This window comes from Cervus canadensis, chromosome 15 (assembly GCF_019320065.1).
Source record: "Cervus canadensis isolate Bull #8, Minnesota chromosome 15, ASM1932006v1, whole genome shotgun sequence".
Taxonomy (NCBI): domain Eukaryota; kingdom Metazoa; phylum Chordata; class Mammalia; order Artiodactyla; family Cervidae; genus Cervus; species Cervus canadensis.
In genome coordinates this window covers 66716067-66736266 of record NC_057400.1, presented here as the reverse complement: position 1 = coordinate 66736266, position 20200 = coordinate 66716067, and positions in this window count along the sequence as shown.

Genomic DNA, 20200 nt, shown 5'->3' with positions numbered 1-20200 from the left:
TGGAGAACTAAAGGAAATATGCTCCCAGTACACAGTAAAGACCGTTAAGTGTTAACTATGATTTTTATTGTTTTATTTCATCTCTAAGCCTTCCCATGAGTCACGCTATAAAGAACACATAAAAGCTCTGCCAGGGTCAAGACTGTTTCATCCAATATTATCCTGAGCCAATTTCAATATTCTTTACTTTGCCAGTATCTCCCTGGCTATCTGATTCCTTACTTCATGCTAGAATTTAAAGAGACTTCTCAGGCTTAACTTCCCACACTCTCTCTTGGATTCTATTGGTATTTGTCCTCTGGCTCTAAATATACCTGCTTCCATAGTTTTGACCTGTAGAGTCCATAATAGTTTGCAGTAGGAGAATTCCAATTATATTCATTCTGCTTCTCAAATATGTATTGACATTTAGAAGTAACATATTTCATTTATTGGAAATCACCTCTGAAATATGTCAACATTGAAGCAATTGAATCTCTCATTTTGCAGTTTGTTAACTTAACCAACTCCAATAAATTTTATAATTTTTATAGACGTGAGCACACAACCACAGATAGCTTTGTAAATACCAGTCCTATTAAAATCTAGCAGGTATGTTTTAGCACACAGCTGCATTTTGATGAGGGCACTGGAAATCATTTTCCTTTTCTAATGATACAATTCTCAGATACTGCATGTACTCTGAGTAACATGCACCAGCTCTGCGAACAGTTCAGATTTTTAGTACACTTCTCTCAGAGGCATAATCAAAGTAAAAAATGTTCACTGATGAGTTCATACCACACCTTAAAACAATCAGTGGTTAATTCTTTTGTGATTTGAGGGAATAGATTTATATTTTATAATAACAATGACTGGTATCAACTAACCACATTCCCTATTCATAGCATGAGGTCTGAGTAATTGATTATTTTAAAACATATGGTCAATTATATGAGTTTCCTGTTGTCCAGAAAGAAATTCCTCTCTAGGGGAGAAATGTTTCATGAATTTTTGCAGAACTAGGGGAATTAATCTCCATTTCATCTTTTTAAAAGACTTAGAAATCTACAGTATTACAATTCCAAGAAGGAATTTCTCTGGTTTCTATGTTTGTTGTAACTGAAATGTAAACTCTTCTTTATCAGTAACCAAGAATAAGATGTGAGCTGAATGATGACTCTACTGCACCAGAAGGGCAAACAAGAGACTCTCCAGTGATCCTTGGTGTTGTCCAGTTAATAATGAACCCAAGGAAGCAGACAAGACAAATGATAAGTGAATACCATAATCATTACACACAGACACATGCTCACACACACAGCCATGTCAAGTCCTCAGAAAACAATCCTTATCAAATGAGAAGTTTTTCTAGAGTTTTCTAGACAAACAGGTCAGGAAAATGTTAGCTGATTTCTCTCTGACAGTAGACGATGCATAGTAACTTAAATTTTCAGAATATGCTCTTACCAACCAGTTACAATTCCAGGATCAGTCCTTTTACCTGGATGGTCAAATCTGTGACAGGTAATTTTTTTTCCAGTAAGTTAGAGAAAGCATAAGAACTGAATTCACAAACCCTGTGTTAAGGGTGTTGGTACTATGGGAATGAATTTGAGCATGTTACCTCGGATTCCTGCCACTTCAATTATATTGTTTATTGAGAATTTGAATAAAATTATAAATGCTTGGTCACTTGCAAATTGTTAAGTGATGCGAAGTTGTTTGCTGTTACCCAGCATATTTCTAAAATAGTTCTTGTAATGTGGGCTGTGGGTCATAAAGCTCTCTTCATCTTTGGATATCTGAAACTGTCTTTATTTGACATACATTTTCTGGATGGCAGGTTAATTGAATGTTAGATTCCAGGTTAATGGTTCTTTAGCTGATATGATTTTTGTTGTTGACCTGTCTTTCCTCTCTCATTTCCCCTGATGTTTTGTTTACAAAGCTTTTAGCAGATAGTATTTCTTTATTATTTATATTTTGCTTTATACTTTCAGTCTGAGGTTACATGTCTTCAATTCTATAAAAATATTTTGCCCTCATCTATTTTCTTTTCAAAAATTTATTTTCTGCCTTTTCCTCTGCAATTTTTTTCTGGAACTTCTTTAAACTCATGTTGACACATATAAACTTACCCTCCATTTCTTCCATTGTTGTTGGTCAGTCACTCAGCTGTTTCCAATTCTTTGCAACCCCATGGACTGCAGCATACCAGGTTTCCCTGTCTTTCACCATGTCCCAGAGTTTGCTCAAACTCATGTCCATTGAGTTGATGATGTCATCTAACCATCTCATCCTCTGTTGCCCCCTTTCCTCCTGTCCTCAAGCTTTACCAGCATCAGTGTCGTATATTTCATGTCTTTATCTCTTACACTGCATCCTGGGAGATTTCCTTAGTCTTATCTCTGAACTTACCTGTTAGTATTGTTGTTACTTTCAGTGATTCTATATTTCACCTTCAGGTCGCCAATTGCTTCCTATGTCAATTCTACATGATTTTGTAATTTTTAATGTGGCTTTTAGTCATCTTTTAAAGAATCATAGTTCTTATAAAATCAGTTTCATATTGCTTTCTTATTTTATTTGGAGTGAACTTAAAAAGTATTGATTTTTGTTTAAACCATTTTAGCATTACTTTCCTTTACATATTTTGGAATGTTGACTTATATCCTAATACTTAATAGGAGGGCTTTTATTCACTTGTTCTCTGTCACTACTTCCTCACAGATCCCCAGATCCCACAGGTCAGAACCAGACCTTTTATTTGAACTTCAAATTATTTGAACACCTTATGTTAAAAAGTGATGAAATTATTATTTTAATAATTGACATAGGAAAGTTGCTCTTAAGTAACAACCTTACTTAGGAAAATACTTTTGGGGAGTTGGGTATTATGATAGACTTGATTATTTTTCTCTATTCATCACTCTTCTGTTAAGAAATTATATGTAAGCACACTGGTCCATGTGACTGCAGTACCTCCCATTAGAGTAGGTAGAGAATATTTATCTTTATTGGTTTTGGCTTGGCTTGGCCTAATATATTGCTTTGGCCAAATGAAATATTAGCAAATGTGACAAAAGGCAAGACTTTATGAATGCATTATTCACCTTGGCCTTCTAAGTTTCCACAGTCCACTAAGGAAAAAACCCACCCTTGGCAGCTGTTATTCCCACAATGATAAGAAATGATACCAATCTGTGGTACAGCTAAACTGAGGTAAGCTTAGCCTGGATCAACTAAACTGTAACCAAATGAGACTTACAAAAGAGAAAAATGTACTGTGTTGTAATTGAACAAGATTTTGATGCTATTACATAGTATTTTTGTATAAATTGCTGACTAATCCAGAAGGGGCATCGGGGGAGCCTGAAAGCATGAAGTAGCAAAGTCAATAAAGAAGTGGCAAAAGTCTTCTCCTTAAGAAGTAGATATAAATTTGAGGGGAAGAGAGAAGTAGAGAAGAGGAAGAAGGGAAAGACAGAGAAAGAGATGCAGAGACAGAGAGATGTGGGTATTATAGCAGAAGGTTGGAATGTGAAGAGAAAGAAGACTAGTGAAAAATTTCTGGTATCAGGTTGATCAGAAAACTTTTAAAAATAGACATATCTAATATTCTGTGTGTGTCCTCAGTTGTTCAGTTGTGTCTGACTCTTTGCAGCCCCATGGATCATGGCTCAGCAGGTCTCTCTGTCCATGGAATTTTTCAGGCTAGAATACTGGAAGGGGTTGCCATTTCCTGCTCTAGGGGATCTTCCTGACCTAGGGTTCAAGCCTGCACCTCCTGCATGGGCAGGCAGATTCTTTACCAATGTGCCACCTGGGATCTAAATATTCAAGTAAGCGCTATATTTTTTAATACTCTCTCCCCGATTTCCAAAATCTCTGTAAACTTGATTATGCATATACAAATGCCTTACCTGTGCTTTTTTTAAAAAATAAAAGTCACAGAAAAGTAGTTGAGTTCTATATTCCACTTGGGAAGAAGGAAAGAGAAAATTATACTATGCAAGAGGTGATAGAAATGAAATCAAGAATACAAAGGAAGCAGTAACTGAGAACTAGCAATGACCATGCATATATAAGCCCAAGGGAATTTGCAGAAATCTCGGGCAGAACACTCTACTTCACACAGAATGGGTTAGAGGGTTTGTGATAGCTTCACAAAAATGTCAAAAGATGGGGTGACGTTTGTTGAAAACTGTGACTCCCTTTAACGTAATTTCTCAATTCTAAGAAGCTATAAATTATAAGACACATGATAAATACAGTAATAGACTTTTTTTTCTGGAAATAAATGCTAATTCACTTATCTTTTTTATTACCTTAGAAACAATAGGAAACATTTGCCAACTGAATTTTAAATTACTGTGTTAGTTCAGATTCTCTGAGGAGATCCTGTGTTGAGATGAACCTTATAAGAGATTCATCAGGAAAATATTTGTGAGGGAAAATGTGTTAAGGGCCAGAAGAAGATGAGAGATTTTTCAGACCATGGAGCAGGTCCAAGTTTGGTGGAGGAGAAAAGCAAGGAAGCAAAATTTGGGAGGAAGCTGAAGTGCAGTTCTGATAAATCAAAACCAATAAGGGCTCTTCAAATTGAAATGGCTTGTAGGATGAGGACAGAATTCCCAGGAACAATTCTGGTTTCGAGTCTCTGCCTCACTCAATCACTGGTTGACAGTGGCCCCTAGAAAGTGGAGCTTTTTCATGGAAGCCACAGTCATAGCCTCAGAACTGAGCAATTATAGTATGGCTGTCACAGTTATGTATCACTTTCTTTTGCAGATTCCAGTAAAAGTCTGTATCTGAGCCTTCTTCATATTCACAAGCTAAACCACTTTCTGAATTACTTTTGAATAATACGGACATGCTTTGTATTTCTGTTCCTGTTTTTGAGGGGTTTTTTAATATTTTAATTGAATTTGTAATTTTGAGTTATATTGAAGAACAACAATGTTTTATTAGAATTTCATATTCTTTTAAACTAACTTTATTTTTCCCTCTAAATAAATTCTATATTTCTGGCAAAGTAATGGCTTCTCTTAAAAGTCAGTTAGTAACTTTTGACGTGCGTGTTGGTCGCTCAGTCATTTCCGACTCTTTGCAAATCCATGGACTATAAACTGCCAGGCTCTTTTCTCCATGGAATTCTCCAGGCAAGAATACTGGAGCGGGTTGCCATTGCCTTCTTCAGGCAATCTTCCTGAACCAAGGATCGAACTCAGTTCTCCCACAATGCAGGCAGATTCTTTACCATCCAAGCCCTTAGGGAAATCCAGCTTTTGACATATAGAGACTTGATCTTTTCTTGTCTTTAGAATGGTTGAACTATCCATTATAAATTTACCTAAGAGAACCTGTAAACTATTACAAGAAATTCTGCAGTATTTTAATTGCCTTCTTATAGTGATAAACATTTTGCATACAGTAATTCTTTTCCTCACTGTTACAACATTTGAAGGCATTTAAATTACAAATTTGCTGCTCAAATTGACAGCAAATTTCATTCCATGGAGTGCCATCAAAGTAATAACATAGTTGAGATGACAGACAAATATATATTTTATCCATTTTAAGTTTACATTGTACAAATAAAAACAAATATATCAGTAGTTACCCAACTTGTTGTAGGCAAGATGCATCCAAAAATCAGGAATATTACTGAAATTGCTATTTTGAAATGAGAGGTTTACTTATTATTACAGAGGTACAAACCAAATATTTTAGATAATGTAAGATATAAATTAGCATATAAGAGTTTTGCAAGAAATGTTTCTTTTTAAAAGTTATTTGTCTAACTACTTAGTGATTGTTATCTTTAACTCAAATCACATAATTTGAGCTATTTATGAGATTATTTATTCCAGTAAAGTTCCAATATTTTTAAAGTTAAAATTTTTCTTTTAAAAACATTTCTTACAAAGTATTCCAATATATACAACAGATAGACATGATTGCTAAATTAAATTTGGGAAGTATTTCTTGGAGATTGTCCACTTAGCCTTTTCACATCTTTCTCCTGAAACCCTCAGCCCTTTCCCAAGTATTGTTTCCACATGATGCAGGTCAGAAACAGATTATGAAAAAAATATTATTTGAATGGAAGAGATGTGAATGAATACACTTTTGTCCTGTGTGGAAAGTGTATATTAATAAGACAATGAGTATTCAGTTAGCTATAAGTTTTTCCAGTTATCTTTCTGTTATTGATTTCTAGTTTAATTCCATTGTGGTCTGAACACATATGACTTCTATTCGATTACTTTACATTTGTTAAATGTATTTTATGGCCAAGAATGCAGCCTCTCTTGGAGACTGTTCCACATGAGCTTGAGAAGACAGTGCATTCTCGTGTTGTTGAATGAAATAATGAAAGATGTTAATGACATCCAGTTGGCTGATGGTGTGGCTGAGTTTAACTATCTCCTTACTGGTTTCTCTGTGCTATCCATTTCTGAGAGAGGAGTTTTGAAATCTCCAAAATTGTTACTAGATCTGTTCAATTCTCTTTGCAATTCTACTAGTTTTTAATCTCACAGTTTGAGACATGTTCTGTTGTTAGGCATGTCTATGTTAATGATTGCTATGTTTTCTTAGAGAATTGATCCCTTTATCATTATGTAATGCCCACCTTTATGCATGATAACTTTCCCTGCTTCGAAGACTGCTGTGTCTGAAATAGAGCTACTTCCGCTTTCTTTTGATTAGTGTTAGCATGGTACACTTTTTCTTCATCTATTTACTTTTAATCTGCTTGTGTCTTTGTATTTAAAGTGGTTATCTTGTATACAACACAAAGTAGGGTCTTGTTTTTTGATCCACTATGATATTCTGTCTTACAATTGGGGCATTTAGACAACTGACATTTAAAGTGACTATTTGAAAAGTTGGAGTAATAGCTACCATATGTATTACTATTTTCTATTTGTTGCCCTTGTTCTTTGTTCCTATTTTTGTCTTCCACTCTTTCTGCCTTTCTGTGAGTTTTAATTGAACCTTTTTTTTTTTTTTTTTTTTTGGCTGTGATGCATAGCTTGCAGGATTGTAGTTCCCTAACCAGGGATTGAACTCAGGCCCTGGCAGTGAATGTACCAAGACCTAATCACTGGACCACCAGGGAACTCCAAAAGGAACATTTTATATTATTCCATTTTTCTGCTTTCTTGGAATATCAGTTATACTTCTTTTTTTTATTTCTTTAGTGATTGCCATAAATATTGCAATATTCATTTACTGCTAATCCAAGTTCACTTACAAATACCTTTGAACAACACAAGTTTTAACTGCACAGGTCCACATTTAACATGTTTACTACGGTACTGCATAATCTGTAGTTGGTTGATTTCTCAGATGTGGAACCATAGATAAGGAGAGTCAACTGTAAAGCTATATGCAGATTTTTGACTGCATGGGGGTTGGCTCCCCTAACTCCTATTTTGTTCAAGGATTAACTGTGATGTATAACCACTTCACAGGTAGTGTGTGCAATGTATACTAGCAAAACAGTCCTAATTCTTCTGTCCTGTCAATTGTGTCATTACTGTAATTCATTTAACTTATATATAAACATATATATATGTGTGTGTATACATATATATGCATATACATATATATATATGGGGCTTACATATATACATATATATATATATATATATATATATATAGGAGCTTCCCAGGTAGTGCTGGTGTTAAAGAACCCACCTGCCAATGCAGCAGATGTAAGAGATGGGGGCTCAATCTCTGGATGGAGAGCTCCTGGAAGAGGGCATGGTTCCCACTCTTGCCTGGAGAATCCCATGGACAGAGGGGCACCACAGGCAGGCTACAATCCACAAAAGTCACAAAGAGTTGGACATGATTGAAGCAGCTTAGCACGCACACATACATATAAACATATATACACAGTCATAATCAAATACATCGCTGCTATCATTATTTTGAACTATTATTGTTGTTTGCTCAGTCAGGTCTGACTCTGCAACCCCATGGACTGTATGTAGCCTGTCCGGCTTCTCTGTCCATGGGATTTTCCAGGCGAGAACACTGCAGTAGGTTGCCATTTCCTTTTCCATTGAACTGTTACACTTTAGGTTAATTAAAAATAAGAAAAGTTCAATTTTACCTTCACTTTTGGCGGTCTTCCTTATTTTATATACATTCAAATTTCTGACCTAAATTATTTTCTTTCTCTCTAAAATACTTTTAACATTTCTTGCAAGGCTTCAAAAGTTTAATGAATTGGGTTACGGAGTTTTGCTTCATCTTCCATATTCACTGGACCTCTTGCCAAGTGACTACCGCTTCTTCAAGCCTCTTTTTTCAGGTAACTTTTTTTTTTTCAGGTAACTTTTTTTTCGTTTTTTTCAAGACAACTTTTGTGAGATAAAACACTTCTACAACTAGCAGGAGGCAGAAAATGCTTTCCAAGAGTTTATTGAATCCCAGAGCATGGGGTTTTATGCTACAGGAAAAAACAAACTTTTTTCTTATTGGCAAAAATATGTTGATTGTAATAGTTCCTATTTTGATTAATGAAGATGCGTTTGAGCCTAGCTAAAGTAATTTAAAATTCAGGGTCCAAAACCACAATTATGTTTTCACCAACTTAATAATTCTTTCATTTTTTACATTGAATGTTTCATTTCTTCTTCTTTTCCCCTTGGTCATTTTAGGTGGGGAATTATCAATTTTGTCAAAATTCTAAACACTTTGGCTTTTAGTTTTATTATTTTCCTTATTGTTTAACATATTTCTATTGATCATTTCTTTCTTTATACTTACTTTAAATTTAATTTTCCATTTTTTTCTAGCTTTTTAATGTTAAGAATCTGATCCTTGCTTTAGGCTTCTCTTTTCTAGGCATAATACTGATATTTTTATACTGTTAAATAAATCTACCATTATATCAACAACATTTCCTAATAAATGTAAAAAGTATGTATTTTTGAGGGGCTGCATTGTATTTTCAATTTATTTTAATTTTTAATTTTAAAATTAATTTAAATTTAAAATTTTTAAAAATTCCTTGCAGAAAACTTGACTAAATGTATCATCCAATTTTATTTGATACAACGTAGAATAAGCATTATTATCTCAATAAAGCATAGAATTAATATTTTTCACAGCTGAGCTGTACTTTAAACTTCAGAAACCATGTCCATTCCTGATGTCTAAGTCTTTCAGATATATTCATTCACAAAATCTTAAAAAAATTGAGATACAAAAAAAATTGAATATCCTATACAAATAAGCATTTCTTTGAAATGTAATAAAAATAAAATTCAGGAATGTGATAAATATTTAAATTAAATTTAAAAATACATTTTCTTTTGTTTAATTCATGCCTTCTTTTCATCACTTTCCTTGTCCCAATGCACTTCACCTACTTCAGTCCTGAAAGTCCACTGTTTCTGAATCTAAGAGGACACTGTTGTCTAAGAAGAAAAATTTCTTGTCATAATGTAGAAGTTTCCATAAGTCCTCATATACTACAAGGAACAAGAGTAAAAATGAATTTTCAGTCTTAATTCAACTCATATCAAATTAACAGGGAAAAAATAAACTTAAAAATAATTATTAGAATTGTTATTCTTCTATGGCATTGGTTTTATATTGTTCTGTTGAAGTTATAGAAGAAATAATTTGGATAGTGAGAAAATTACTTGCTTCAGATGGTACGTTATTTTGTTAATTCTTAAGCAAGTTTACCATTGTCAAGCTTAAATTTTACATGTTTCAAAATCATGTTTTGAACTGTCATTATTATAGAGGATGATGATATTTTAATATTTTCATCCAGTAGAATTTCTAATCCATTTATGTTCTTCCTTGAATAATGGACTGCATGTTGTTGAACATAACAGCATTCTATTTGTGTCACTGGCAAGAAGCCCTATTTGACTTCAAGCTTACACAAATAGACAGAGCTCCTTTTGTGGTTTACTGTAAGAGAATTTGGAAAATATTTTATAAAATTAACAATGACATTAAAAAAACAGTAACTGCATTGACTATATTCTTAGAAACAAAAGAATATTTGTAATTAGGAATATTAAGAATGCAAGTTCAAAGGGTCACTATTTTTTTATCGTGTGCTATCCAGCTGCTTATGATGATCTCCATGAATTTATGTCAATCATGAAAATGCAGTATATGTCAAGAATGCATTATGTTGTGTGAAGCTACTTAGAGGTTTTTATAGACTGCCTAGTCTTATTTACTAGATTTGAGAAGTACATGCAAAGACAAAAATTAAGATCCAAAAATAAACATTATATCTTTCATTGATGATTAACACTGTGTCAACATTTCATGTTCATAAAATTATAATTGATTTTTAATGAGTGACTACTATGTGTCAGACACCATGCTAAGACTTTTGCATGCCTTATCACTTCTAATTTGATCCAGATAGAAATCCAATCTGTACTTTCATTATGTGAACACTGAATATTAAAGAAGTTAAGTAATTTGCCCAGTTTAATCAAATAAATAGTGAATAAGGAGTCACTGTGGGCTTCCCAGGTGGTTCAATGGTAAAGAATCTGCCTGCCAATGCAGGAGCCACAGGAGATGTGGGTTCAATTGCTGGGTCAGGAAAATCTCCTGGAGGAGGAAATGGCAACCCACTTCAGTATTCTTGCCTGGGGAATCCCGTGGACAGAGGAGCCTGGTGGACCACAGTGCGTAGTATCACAAAGAGTTGGATACAATTGAGAAGCTAAGCACACGTAGAAGATATGTCTGATGGTAGAACCCAGGCTGTTAACCACGTCTCCTCTCTACGCTAACTTTAAATCTTGAGTTTCGTGTGCAGAAAACTAAGAATTTGCAGGTAAGTCAACTTTATTAATTTAGAAACATAGAATCAAAACCATCCACATTACTAGTTTAGAATAACTCTTTCCCTATACTGTCTTTTTTAACATCCTAGATAGATAAGTTCAGCATTAATCACTATACAATATATATAAGTTATGATATCTGTAAGCATTTTGAAAAATCATTTTCCCATTCTTTAATCTCCAACATCTTTTATCTCTGCAGTACCTGGCAAGGACAATTTTTTTAAAGAGACAAATATGTTTTGAACCATATATAGATCATAAATTTCAGCAATATATTTAGATGTTCCCACTGTTGACAAAGTAGTTTTATTTATAAGAAAATCACACTATTCAGAAACAAGTCTAGAAAAATTAACAAAATTAAGCTATGAAATCACATATATGCTACATCAAAAATTCCAAAAATAGACACTTTATTCTACATGTATACCATGCTTCAGAATCTGGGTTTGATGCATATACAGCCCATGATTTTATTTCAGGTCTAAATATGTGCAAGTGATAGCCTCTTTTACCGAAAAGGAAGTTTGTAAATAGTCAATGAATGACTAAAAGTGCGTTCAATATGTTTCTTCCTAATGTGTAAAATAATGCTATATAAATTGTAATTTTCAAAGGAAAATGGACACTTCCTGTGGATTCATGATAAAACATTTATCTGAGTTGATGTATATGTTGATTTCCAGAATGAGTCAGATTATTTATCAGGGAATATTATAAGGGATAAACTGAATACAATCAAAACAAGTTCTAAAGAACAGTCATATTGACTAACAAAGTTTGAGACTGATGAAATAAATCAGTGATCAACATATTTATCCATACTAATATCCGTTCTTAAAACAGGTTACTTCATTGGAATCCTACAATGGATTTCATGGTAGATAAATAATAATTCCATTTTTGACAATGGTCGAGAAATTTGTCAAGTGTCATGCCAAGTCATACTAGGAAACAATAGTTAGGATTTGCTCTATACCATCCATCTCTAGAACTCATTCTTTACCCTAAACTATCAAATGTTGTCTACAATAAAAAGTATCAATAAAACAGTATCTAAATTAAAAAATTGGAGCATATTATATTTAAACAGATAGTAGATATCAGGAAAAAATCCTGGAGTATTAGAATTCAGGGATCTGGGGGCTGACCTCAGCTCTGGATAAATTAACTGTGTTTTATAGGCAACTCACTTTAATTTATTAACAGATTAACTCAATTTGTTAATTTGTATATCAAGAACATTGGTGGTGATACACTTAAAATCTTCTTCTTTCCCACTCAATATTTGCAGACATCCAGCCACACTAGAAGTTGTTTTCTCTTTTATGAGGTTCTGCCACAATTTCGTCTTTCACTCTCAGTATATAGCAATATTTACATTAACAAAGATAAAGTTAACAGTCACTCATGGTGTTGCCTTTATAGCTAAAACTACTGCTACTTGGCATGAAGACAACTTGATGATTCAAGACTACCTAATAATATAAAACATATTAATTTAGACTTGAGATTTCAAATTTGAGTCAACTCAGATGCTAAGACTAAGGGCCATGAGATAACATCAGTAAGAAAAAATCTCTTTGAGTCTATAATTCTATAACACAAAATTTATTAATATATTAAACTATAGTTTTTATCATGCAGTAAATAAAGTTTAAATTTCCTTGGTAATTTTTAACACACAATATTAATACTAAAAATTAAGATATGACACTAAATTTTAGCAATTCCTTAAAAATCAAGTTACACACAAGTGAATCAGAAATCTTTTGTTGTCTGCAATTTGGTAGAAAAAGGTCTATTTTGATACACAAACAATTTATTCTCTTAAGAAGGTACTCCAAATGTTATTGGGAATGTAAGCAATGTTTCCATTGATAAAACTTCATTTATGGAATACACCTTATTTACTTATTCTTTGACCTCAATCTACTCTCATTCCTCTCAGAGATCTTAGCTGAATACATATTGGAAAGTTTTCTGGAATGAATTTATCTGATATGTTCAACTAGGTCTGTTCCTTCTGATTCATGTAAGGAAACAGCTTGGCCACTACTAAACTGCTTGAGGCTTACATGCAACCTACAAACATCACTGTCCCCCACGAGGCCCAGGAGAGGAGGCCTGTTTCCTGTTCCTTGCCACCAGCAATGCCCACCACCGCTGTGCACTGATTCAGAACACTCAAGCTTGTCCTCTTGCTGCAACTTCAGGGCAGTCCGTCGTCACAGGCACCCATTTCCCTTAACAAGAAGAAAGGATCGATTTGCTTCTAGGTATTCATTAAATAGCATGAGACTATGATGTCCCAGCTAATTTAGGAAACAGACCTAATCTGCTTCTACCCCTCTGTACTCTTACCCACCAAAGAATCTATGTTTCTCCCCTTTGTCCATAATCATTTTCAGATAGGTCCATTCTGTATGTCCTCCATAACTGTTCTTTTTTTTTTTTAAGAAGTATATGGAGAAGAAATTAAATTGTGTTATTTTGCTGACTTTGAATTAGAGAAAAATGTAGTGTTAAATTTCTACCTTAAAATATTCACAAAATAAAAATGAATTTCGGCTAAAGACATAAGCATTTATTTAAAAACCTATATAATATTGACTGCAGAACTGAGGGATATAATCATAATTTTGAGATATGTAATTAGGGATCATATTAAATAACATCCAAAATGTAAACTCTAAGAAACAAAGCAGATATGTTAGCCTGTGTTAAAATAAAAATATCTATACAACAATATATAAATGAATTAAAAGCTAAGTGAAAAAACTGGGTAAATATTTGCATGTTTATAATAAAAAATTAAAACATATTTTAAAATATCAAAAATTCTTGTTTTAAGGAAAAATTTATGGAAAGAAACCAAAATATGAACCAGGAAATCACAAAAGAAGAAATAGTAATAGCAATAGTCATTTTTTAAAAAATTCAACCCCAATAATAATTAAAGCAGAAGCAGAAGATATTAAGAAGAGGTGGCAAGAATACACAGAACTACACAAAAAAGATCTTCACAACCCAGACCACTCACCTAGAGCCAGACATCCTGGAATGCAAAGTGGGCCTTAGGAAGCACCACTATGAACAAAGCTAGCCTAGCGGAGGGGATGGAATTCCAGCTGAGCTAATTCAAATACTAAAAGATGATGCTGGGAAAGTACTGCACTCAATATGCCAGCGAATCTGGAAAACTCAGCAGTGGCCACAGCACTGGAAAAGGTGTTTTCATCCCAATCCGAAAGAAAGGCAATGCCAAAGAATGCTCAAACTACCGCACGATTGTACTCATCTCACACACTTGTAAAGTACTGCTCAAAATTCTCCAAGCCAGGCTTCAGCAGTACGTGAACCATGAATTTCCAGATGTTCAAGTTGGATTTAGAAAAGGCAGAGGAACCAGGGATCAAATTGCCAACATCCACTGGATCATCAAAAAGGCAAGAGAGTTCTAGAAAAACATCTATTTCTGCTTTACTAAATATGCCAAAGCCTTTGACTGTGTGCGTCACAATCAACTGTGGAAAATTCTGAGAGATGGGAATACCAGACCACCTGACCTGCCTCTTGAGAAATCTGTATGCAGGTCAGGAAGCAACAGAACTGGACATGGAACAACAGACTGGTTCCAAATTGGGAAAGGAGTACATCAAGGCTGTATATTGTCACCCTGCTTATTTAACTTACATGCAGAGCACATCATGAGAAACGCTGGGCTGGATGAAGCACAAGCTGGAATCAAGATTGCTGGGAGAAATATCAATAACCTCAGATATGCAGATGACACCACCCTTATGGCAGAGAGTGAAGAAGAACATCGTGATGAAAGTGAAAGAGGAGAGTGAAAAAGTTGGCTTGAAACTCAACATTCAGAAAACTAAGATCATGGCATCTGATCCCATCACTTCATGGCAAATAGATGGGGAAACCATGGAAACCATGGCTGACTTTATTTTTTGGGCTCCAAATCACTGCTGATGGTAACTGCAGCCATGAAATTCAAAGACGTTTGTTCCTTGGAAGAAAAGCTATGACCAACCTAGACAGCACATTTAAAAGCAGAGACAAGGCCAACAAAGATCGTCTAGTCAAAGCTATGCTTTATCCAGTAGTCATGTATGGATGTGAGAGCTGGACTATAATGAAAGCTGAGAAATAAGGAATTGATGGTTTTGAAATGTGATGCTGGAGAAGACTCTTGAGAGTCCCTTGGGCTGCAAGGAGATCCAACCAGTTCATCCTAAAAGAAACCAGTCCTGAATATTCATTGGAAGGACTGATGCTGAAGATGAAACTCCAATACTTGGGCCACCTGATGCAAAGAACTGACTCATTGAAAAAGACCCTGATGCTGGGAAAGATTGAAGGTGGGGAGAGAAGGGGACAACAGAGGATGAGATGGTTGGATGGCATCACGGACTCAATGGACATGAGTTTGAGTAAACTCTGTGAGTTGGTGATGGACAGGGAGGCCTGGTGAGCTGCAGTCCATGGGGTTGCAAAGAGTTGAACATGACTGAGCAACTGAACTAAACTAACTGAAATAATTAGAAAAATGTACATTAAAATGGTTAGAAATAATTTTTAACTTATATTCACAAAATTTTACAAAAAGATATAATATCAGCTCAGTGTGAGTGTCAGAACAAGACTTCTGTCTCATAATGTTAGAACGAACAGAAATTAGACAGAATTTTAGTAAGGAAATTTGAGTAAAAAAATATGTTCATTTCCTAAAATGTAAATAGCTTGATTTGAGAGTCTAGATCTTGAATTTACTTGCCATTATTTGCAGCTGGTATTATTTTACACACACAATAGATTGTATTTTTTTACTCAATTATTGCTAAAATTATTTATTCACAACTCTGGATTGAATTATTTATTCAAAAACACATTTCCTTGCCCCATTTAGATAACATTAAAAATGTTATCCTAGATAATATGGGATTTTGATGGTTATTTATCCCTGGGATTTTCTTCTTACTAAACCAAAATAGAAACATTTGAGATACATATATATATACATATATATGCAATATTTGTTGGCTTAGAAATCAACTCTAAAGAATAAAGATCTAGTTTGAATCATTCTTACAATAACTGTTAAAACAGCCTCAGTTATAACATATTCTTTTCTTCCTATCTTGTCTCCTTCAATTTCTATATCTAAATTCTAACATGTATCTTGATTACTCCCATGTTCATGTAAATAATTATTAGCTGTACCTTTAGTATGTTTCATACCTTTGCTGTGAATTATAAGAAAGAAAAAAATGAATATGGTGTAGCCTAGCCCTCAAAAATCTGGCTGGTGAAGCAGACTTGTATATAACAAACAACAAAGATATTAGGACAGAAGTGGTAAACATTATAAGAATTAAAATTCAGCAGAGGTAAGGAAGAAGAAAAGAACTAATTCCAACTTGTGGGTTAAAAAAATTTCATTGAATCGACATTTTATGCACATTATATAAGACTGATACTTAAATATTGCCTGCAAAATTGTATGTTTCCTTTCTGTCTTGCTTCCTCTTTCTGTTTCTCTCTTTTTCTTTCTTTTTACAATTATGTTCCTTAAATTTTTTCAAATAAATACATATTTTGCAAATTCCTAGAAGAACTTACGATTTAACGAGATTGTTTAGTAACTCCTTGGTGAAATAAAACAATTTTCTCTGGTGTTTCCTTTCTAGAAGTCCAGATTTTCAAATACTGAAGAGTAAAGTTAAGATGAGAACACATACCCATATATTCATCAATTTGATGTTCAGTGGTATTTGTAAAGGTATTGATGAGAAATGTAAAAACTTACTTTTGAAATTTAAAAATAATCATAAAAATATTGCTATGACATTTATTGATTTGTGTGTGCATTATACCCATAGTATCTAGGAAAAAATTAAAAATTAATGTATCTTACATAAAGGTTGAATTACTGTAATTTTTAATTGTGTTTTTTTTTTTTTTTGGTTGTTACTTAGGTTTTTGGCAATTTTCCCCACAACATAGTTGAATCTTTTCTATTCATGAGTCACCGACACATGGGAAAGACAAGTACTATTTCATTTAACTCCGAAGTCCTCTAAGCATTTGTTTCTCCCTGATCCTTCAGAATGTCCCAGGCCCCCTTATATTCCTGTTTTTCCAATTTGTACTATTGTCTTGGTGCTCCTCCCAGGATATATGTGCACCCAGCCCCGCCACAGACACCATAACACTTTGATAAGGCAAAGAAATGTTGAGTTTTGTTCCTTGTTTTTCATTTTGAATGAGGGTTTAGAAAAAAACCTACAAGTTGCCTCTTTGGTAGGAAACAGCACATTCCCCTAGTAAGGGCTGAGAGGAGAAACCAGACAGTATAGTGGTGAAAAGGGCACCAAGGAAGGAACAAAGGGCCCGGGCAGGGCGCTAGAGCGTTCTCTGGCATCTGTGAGAGGAAAGGAAGTGCAAGAATCGAACTCTCTGCCTGGAGCCTATTCCCACTGCCTTTCTGCTCAGGCAACCATCGCTCATCATTTAAACCTCAATTCAGCTGTTACTTTCTCTGTGCAGTCTTTCTTGGTTGCTTTAGGAATGACTAAGCATTGTGTGTGTGTGAATGCATGCTCAGTCATGTCCCAACTCTTTGCAACCCCATGGAAAGTGTTATTTCTATTTGATTTTACACAAACTTCAATAAAGGCAAGTATTACGCTGTTTTGTGTTACCAGCATGAAGATGTCATTTTCTTACAAAGAAAGAGTTCAACCCCTGTTCCTGAAAGAGAGAGCGCTTACTTCTAAGTTGCTGGAGTTATGGCCTGAAATGCTCCTAAGTTGAAGAGATGTTTCTCAATGAAGAAAGCAGTCAGGCTAGTTTTTAATTTTGTTGACTGGGGTATGCAAGTTGAGTGCCAATACCAACCAAATTGCCTGATACCATAAAGGAGGGGAAAAGAAGTTGGGTAAGTAGATAAAAGTAGAGAGATAACAAGCCTAGAAAATAAAACAAAAGTCTCAGAGTTCAAAGAAGTGATTCCAGACAGAGAAAAAGCAAATGCATTACACACTGAAGTATTTCCAAACTGCAATAGTGGTGGTGATGATAGTGAGTTAATACACGACAATGTGTTGGGTCCAGCCTCCGAGTAGCTGTGGGTGGAATTCGAGCTTCCCATGTGGACTCTACTTGTTTGTTTACAAACTATACTCTCCTCCAGGTGAGCTAATGGCAAACACATGCTTTTTCATTTTTACATTTCCAGTAATTCACATAGTACACAGGTTTCACATAGTACATAGTACACAGTAATTCACATAGTACACATAGTACCGATAGGTTTAGTGAATGGTGGTGGGAAGAATAAGAAGGAGGAGACCAAACTGTGCCTAAGCTCAGAGTGAGAAATTGAGTGAGTTAGCTTGACCAAGCCATGTCGGTACCAGTGCAGTCACTAGATATGGCCAGGGACTTTGTATATGTGGGATGCCCCGAATGTTTATCACTCAGTATCAAGTATATGGGCGTCCCAGCTGGCTCAGAAGTAAAGAATTTGCCTCCAATTCAGAAGATGCAGGAGACTGAGGTTTGAACCCCAGGAGGGAAAAATTCCATGGAGAAGGAAATGACAAGCCGCTACAGTACTCTTGCCTGGAGACTCCCAGGGACAGAGGGGACTGGGGGGCCACAGTCCACGGGGTCGCGAAGAGCGGCACCTAACCAAACATATGCACATCATCTACTTAACTAAAGTGTTTTCCTTCTGCTGATCTGTCACCTGGGCACGTTCATTTGGGGAACCTAGAGCAAAATTCCCATCATACCTGTGCCTAAAGAAAGCCTTTATTTTCTAGAATAAAGAAACAGAAAGTCTGTCCCCTGTGTGAGTTATGCAACTGATCCGTGGTTTCCAGTATTCTAAAATCTGGTACTAGTATTCAGAAGATTTTGTTGTTCTTTTCATTAAGAAACTCAGAATAACAGTTACACACTACAATAAAATTTTTAAAGTTACATTCAGGTTTTAAATATAGTAAGCCTTGGAAATTTTTACTCTAAAATCACAGTGCACATTAAAAAAATAAATATACATTCAGAATGTATATTTCAAAGCATCACTGTTTGGATAAAACTGAGGGAAACTTGTGTTTAAAACAGACAAATATATAGACATTAAAAAAGAAACAATTCTAATGAAAATAAAATCTTAGATAAGATTTATTATGTTATTATGTTACTCACTTCAGATATTAGACTTGGAGAACCTAGAATTTCCTTTCCATTTTTTGAAAGTGGATCTGAAGCCTGTCTGAAGTAGGGAAATGTGAAAACTATGGCTTAATTTTTTTTTGGCTTAATTTTAATAGAAGAAGAAAAAAACTATCAATATTTTAGGGCTATATAGTAGAAAATGAGAATGAATTTCAAAGGTTTTTAGTTAGGCCAGTTACATTTTTCTGTGGTTTTCATTCTATCCAGTAGGTTATCATGCTTGCATAGTTAAAAATGCCAGAGGAATGCACTTAACTGAAGAATGCAGATCAGAGAAAAATATTGTTTATATAGTGGGAGGTGAGATTGTTCCTGTAAGTGGAAAGCCTCAAGATACCTTTCAACTAGCCCAGTGTTAACAGTCTCTTAAATTTTAATATTCTTGGCTTGTTCCTATATGTTTTGCTCCAGATTATTCAAGTTCAGCCATAGCAGTCCTGATAGCTTCGAGATAATATTTCCTCTAAACTTATTACTTGCATCTTGTCTTAACATTCATATCATGACATTTAAGAAATTTAATATATCTATTAGCTTTTCAGCTTTTATCAAATCATTCAAGAAGGTTCTACAAGGCAGTTAAAAAAATAACCCTGCAAAATAGAATTCTTAAATGACTGCTTTTTTCTTTCCCAGCCTTATAGCAGTCTGCAACTATCATTCTAAATTAGAGACAACGTGACAAACTTTATTAAATAATATAAATTTACATCTTCCAACAGTTAAAAGGTTTTACTCAACTTCTGTCCAACCTGTCTGGGAGATAACCCGCACATACATTGAGAGTGCCACAGAGACGAGAAGTCACCGAGGCAATGCCATGTCGGTGTCTCTGTGTCTTGTGAATATTGCCATATTTCCAGTGAAAAGACAGAAGAGTATCTTCTAATAATATCAAGGGACTAGTGCAAGTGCTAGCCCTAATTGGTCATTTCAATCTAATTGCTGTAGACACTGCTCCATATTATTAACTCGTCAAATGAGAAGAGTCTTCCTGGTTCCCGTTGCCAGGAAACAGCCAAGGCATAGGATGTAAAATCCATAAATAGTGGGTTTATCCCAAGTTAACCTTTGAAATGATTTTGACCACTACACTCAATCTA